General features: G+C 34.9%; 1 long non-coding RNA gene across 1 annotated transcript; it reads left to right on the forward strand.

Annotated features, from left to right (window-relative positions):
• Positions 1 to 1940: 1940 nt before the first annotated feature.
• LOC145568725 (uncharacterized) lies at positions 1941 to 2350 on the forward strand. The gene is made up of 2 exons (XR_014095908.1): positions 1941 to 2040; positions 2177 to 2350. It is a non-coding gene; the product is annotated as an uncharacterized LOC145568725 (long non-coding RNA).
• The last annotated feature ends 3175 nt before the right edge of the window (positions 2351 to 5525 follow it).

Here is a 5525-nt window from a genome sequence, read left to right on the forward strand (position 1 = left end):
TTAGTTACTTAGCTGAGAAGTTTTGTTGTATGTTGTGTCCTTGTAAACAGGTGCAACGAGGTAAGTTGTGTGTTGATAGGTGAAAGCATGTTAGTGTGTTTAAATACGCTTATGTACTCAGCTTTGCTGATTGTGTGTTTGTTGGCCTTGTCTTTACCTTGGCCTTATGATGACCCATTTTTAATGGAGAGTAGTGAAAACAAGTAGAGAGAAGCTTTTCAGGTGATGAAGCATATTCATGATGGGCATGAGTGAAGAGCGAATCATGCTAGTTTCCATAAGTTTATGATGTGTTTAATGTTTTCATTATTTTATTATATTATGTTTGTGAGACTAACGCAAAGGTTTTGAATTGGTTCAGTTTTGTTAAGGCCCTACAATGGTTCTAAGTTGTAGGTTGACTTTGTTTTACTTTGGTTTGACTTTACTTTCGTTGGTTGACTTTTAAGTTGAGTCGTTTTGAATGTTCTTAAAGATAGTCTTCCACTGTGTGTCTTTGATAGTTTCCTTAGCCGTTTTCATAGTGGCGATAATGTCTTAGATTTTCCTGTTTTGAGTTTTAAACAGAGCAAAACATGTATTTTTAAAGAAAGGAATTTCTAGGGTGTTATAGGGGTCGTGTGTTTGGATTTAGGTGTAGGTTTTGTGGTGGTTGATTCTCGAGGGTGGTAGGTGGCGTGGTGTTGGGTTTCATAAGGTAGTAGGTGGTGTGGTGTTGGGTTTCGTGGTGGTGGTACGGTGGTTTAATTGGTATTAATTCAATTCATGGTGGTGGTACGGTGGTTTATTTGGGATTAATTCAATTCGTGGTGGTGGTTGTTTAATTGGGCTTTTGTGGTTCTGGTGGTTGTTTTCGGTGGGTTAGTGTTTTTTGGTGTGTTTTTGTGGTTTTTGGTGGGTTTTGGTGGTGGTTTTCGGTCGGTTCGTGGGTGTTGGTGGTTTCGGTGGGTTCTGGGTATTCGGTGGTGGTGGTTTTCATTGGGTGTTGGTGGTTTCTGTAGGTTATGGGTTTTCGCTGGTGGTGGTTTTCGTTGGGTTCGGTGGGTTCTGGGTTTCGGTGGTGGTGGTGGTGGTGATTCTAGGTTTGGTGGTTTGGTGGTTCTTGTTAATTGTTTTTTTTTTTTTGAAAAAAATTAGATTAATACTTAAGTACATACCCTTATATTTCAATAATCATGTTTAAAAAGTTTTGCCTAGGAGTCCATGCTACCCCCCTTTGTTGCAAATAACAGCTAACGGAGGTAGTACTTTGGTTTTGGTTTTGGTCCATAATGGTTAAGGCCGTCCCAATAAAATTAGAGGCCCTTTGTAAAACGTAAAAATGAGGCCCTCAAAATATAAAATTCTCATGTTTAAGGTTCAAAAATAAATTAACGAATCACAATCAACCCTTTTTTTTTCTACTGTTTGTTATGCCCTGAGTCTTGTTTCCTTATTCTTGGAAACATAATTAAAGATTAACGCTCACGCAAGATACAACAATTAAGGCACAAATCACTAATTTAAACCGCTTCCCATTAGGGGTTTTGCACCACTTGCCAATTGTTTTTTCTACTAGTGATTCAAAACTCAAAGAGATTAGAATAAAAAATAAAATTATTGAAATAATAAAATTAAAAAAGAAAGAAGGAGATCGGGGATAAAGTAATCTCCAAGAACTAGGGGTGATTGTAGTTCGGAGTAAAACCGAAAACTGAACCAATCCAAACCGAATTAATAATTCGGATTGGATTAAAAAAAAATTAAAATTTGGTTTTTCGGTTTCGATTCAGTTGCAAAGCTCTTTAAACCAAAAAAACCGATCCAAACCGAATGATCTTACTTAAGTCCATGTCCCATACACAAATTAGGCCCAAGTTATAAGCCCATATGCTTACTAAAGTTAGGTCTTATAAAAGGAGAAAAAAAAAAACCCTAAAATCCCTTCATCCTCTCTTTCCCTCTAAAGCTCAGATAACAATTCTCTCTCCTGCTTTTTTTTCTCTCTCCTCTCATCTTCACCTTTCTCATGCGTAGGACTTCTCTTTTTCATCTCTAAATGTAAGTTTAGCCTTTAATTTTTTACTATCTTTTAATTCGAAATTTCAGAACTTTTTTCTATGCTAAACTTTCAATTCAATTAACTTTGTTTCATTTAATAATACATTTTAACATTCTGGGTTATGTTGATGTTCAGAAATCTAAAGGTCATGTTAACAATTGAGCAAGAGGTATACACAAAAAGCATTGAAGAGCGACGAGTACAAACAATCATGGTCTTTTTTGTTTGTAATTTCCTTGAAAATATTAATTTTGTAATAAATAATTGGCAAATTTAAGCCTTTTAAACATTCAGTTAAGGTTTTGCGAATTTTAGATCTTGTTAATATATAATTTGTAATTAAATATATACAAAATAGCTCACTTTTACAATAAAAAAAATTGACATAAACAAATTCGGTTTTCGGTTTTGATTCGGTTCCGAACTTGAAAATTCGGTTCGATTTGGATTGTAAATTTGGTTTGGATTTGGATTCAAAAAACTAAAACCGAATTTTTTCGGTTTGGATTCGTTTGGCTTATAATCCAAACTGAATACCGAACTTTTACGCCTACCAAGAACTACTGCAGAACTACTGCTGGATTTAAACCAAAAAAAAAAAAAAAAAAAAAAACACTTTGTAATTGACAAATTCATCCGTTTTTTTTTTTTTTTTTTGGTTAATGAGAAAATCAGAATAATTCTATCAATTAAGAGATTGAGAATATAATTGATGAATTGTGAAATTGGGTGAATTAGTACAAAAAAATTTCGCTGTTTGAAATCAATCATCATTATTTTACTCTTTGAATCTTGAACATTGGAGGAGTTTTGGAATTTTAAGAGGAAGATATGAATAGTTAAATAGAATAAACTCATATTTATAGAATATAGGATATTTAGCCCTTGAATAATTGGATTAATGTTGAGCAAGAGATATTTTTAGGAACTAGAAAGATTTTTGGAAGATATAATAGTGCTTTTATAGTTTGGTTTTACTTTGGGTAAAAACAAAAAATATAGTTTGGTTTTACATATAGAGATTTTACTAGTTTGACTCTTAAAGAAGAAGTAAAATAGGCCCTCCTGGATTATGGGCCAGCTGCTGCACATGGTAAAGGCCGAGCCTGATAATGGTTCCATATTGTACTAGTATCTAAATTGGTTTGAAGTTACTTTTGTTTGAAGTTTGAATTGGTTTAAATGTTGAATTTTGAAATGGTTTGCTTATGAATTCCAATGCATTCTTTGATATAAGCCTTATCCGTTATTACAGTGGTGGTGATTCTTTAGATTATTAGTTAAATAGTATTCTATTAAGGGTATTTTGGAGATTTCAACTTGAGAGAATTTCTAGGGTGTTATAGTACCAAAAGACTTAAAAGCAACAGTAGGAAGTCTCTAGTACTTGACTCTTACTAGACTAGATGTTGGTTATGCGGTAAATAAATTATCACAATTAATGCCTTATTCTACCAATGATCATTGGACTGCAACTAAAGAGGATCATGTGGTATCTATGCGGCACTCTCGATTAAGGTATCAATATTTATCAGTACTCTTCCATTGTTCTTCATGCCTTCTTCGATGTAGATTGGGTCATGTCAACTTCCCGATTAACACCTAACACTTGGAGCTCGAGAAATAAAAATCACTAGCTCACTTGTCTATCAAAGCGAAGTATAGGTTAATGGCTTCTGAAAATACTGAATATTATATAGATTTAAAATCTTTAGTCGAAATTGGGTGTTTATTTATCTCACACTCTTGTTATGTATTGTGATAACCTTAGTGATTGACATCTTAGGGATAATCAAGTTTTTCATTCAAAAAATTATTATGAAACATAGATCCTTTAATTTTTACATCATTCATTAGTAAGTTCGTTCAAAAAAGAGATGTACACATTTTTCATGTCTTAACTAGTGATCAATTTGTTCTTTAAACAGGTCATTATGAAGACCAGGGTTGGATATTTTCTTACCCAAGATCAGACTGTTTGAACTGTCGTGTGTCTTAAAGGAGCATATTAGAGATAATAGCAAGAGGTTATCTTGATATTATTCTCATAAAAAAAATATCATTGCTATGATTTAGTCGAGAATAACGTCATCAGGTCAAATATTAGGATATTTCAGAAAATAACAACACAAAAGCCCAAAATTTGATTATAACACCACAAAAAAAACCTTTTATTATAATAAAAAAAATAAAAAAAAAACTAAAAAATTGATTTCACCACCACTTAACGGATGTCAATCAAAATCCGTTCGTGGGCCCCATAACATACACGTGGCATTTATCTATTAGTTAAAAAAAAGAAATAAATTAATAAAAAACAATTTAAACAAAACACAAAATCCAAACCTAGCCACCACCCCTAACACCGGCCACCCTAACCCATATTGTCGGCAACCCTCACTGTCGTTGCAAAAACGCCCTCATTAACTACTGAAACCACTAGCTTTCCCCATCCTAACCTACTACATGCATCACAGTCAACTGTTGGAACCCCAACCCATCCCCGACACACCTTAGTCGATCCCCAAAGCACCCCAGCCCCAGCTGCGACCGAGAACGGCGATGAAGAACACACCATGGATCGAGGCTTAATCTTCAACAATGAACCTCGCTTCTCGTTCCGCCGTTGATTCCCGTTTTGCCGTTGATTTTTGGTCGCCTAACCTTACTTCCCGTTCGACCGTCGATTCACTTCCCGTTAAAATGTTTGATCGCTCTAACATCGCTGGGATGGTTTTGTTGTCGAGGGTGGTCGCCAGGGTTGGGGTAAAGATGATGGGGTTTGTTTGGGGTAACTGCGGCTTGGGTTAGGCTGTCGGCGAGGCTGGGGAAGGTTTCTAGGGCCTTTTCAGTTGGTTTTGGTGGCTTATTTGTGTTTTCTTGTGGCTTTTTAATGGTTTGTGGGGGCTTTTCAGTGGTTTTTGGGGGCTTCAGAAGTTAACTGGGGCTATTTAATGTTTTGTGGGTGTAGTTCAGATGTTTGTGGGGGCTGATGAGTGTTTTGTGGGGGTTAGTTGATTAGTGTTTTGTGGGGTAGTTTAGATGTTTTTGGGGGTTGTTCAATGTTTTTTGTGGTGGTTGATTAGTGTTTTCTGGGGGCTGATCAGTGTTTTGTGAGGGTAGATCAGATGTTTTTGGGGGCTGATAAGTGGTTTATGGGGGCAAATCAATGGTTTTTGGGGCTATTCAGTGGTTATTGTGTGTTGTTCAGAAGTTTTTGGTGGCTTGTTAATACTTGGTCGATCTGATAATTAAAAATTAAACAACATCTAAACAAATTATTACATCATACAAATGTACTTAATTGAATATCTAAACAAATTATTACTTCATAAAGAAGATAATCTATGGACATAAAGCACAACATATATGAACGTCAAACGGAAAATATATGAACATAAATATACCTGTTAATTGGACTTTTTGAAATTTCTTTGTCTAATTCTTCCAATATTTTTTGATGAATAATTGGACTTCCTTTAGG

Source organism: Chenopodium album, chromosome 11 (assembly GCF_948465745.1).
Source record: "Chenopodium album chromosome 11, dcCheAlbu1.1, whole genome shotgun sequence".
In the NCBI taxonomy this organism is placed as follows: domain Eukaryota; kingdom Viridiplantae; phylum Streptophyta; class Magnoliopsida; order Caryophyllales; family Amaranthaceae; genus Chenopodium; species Chenopodium album.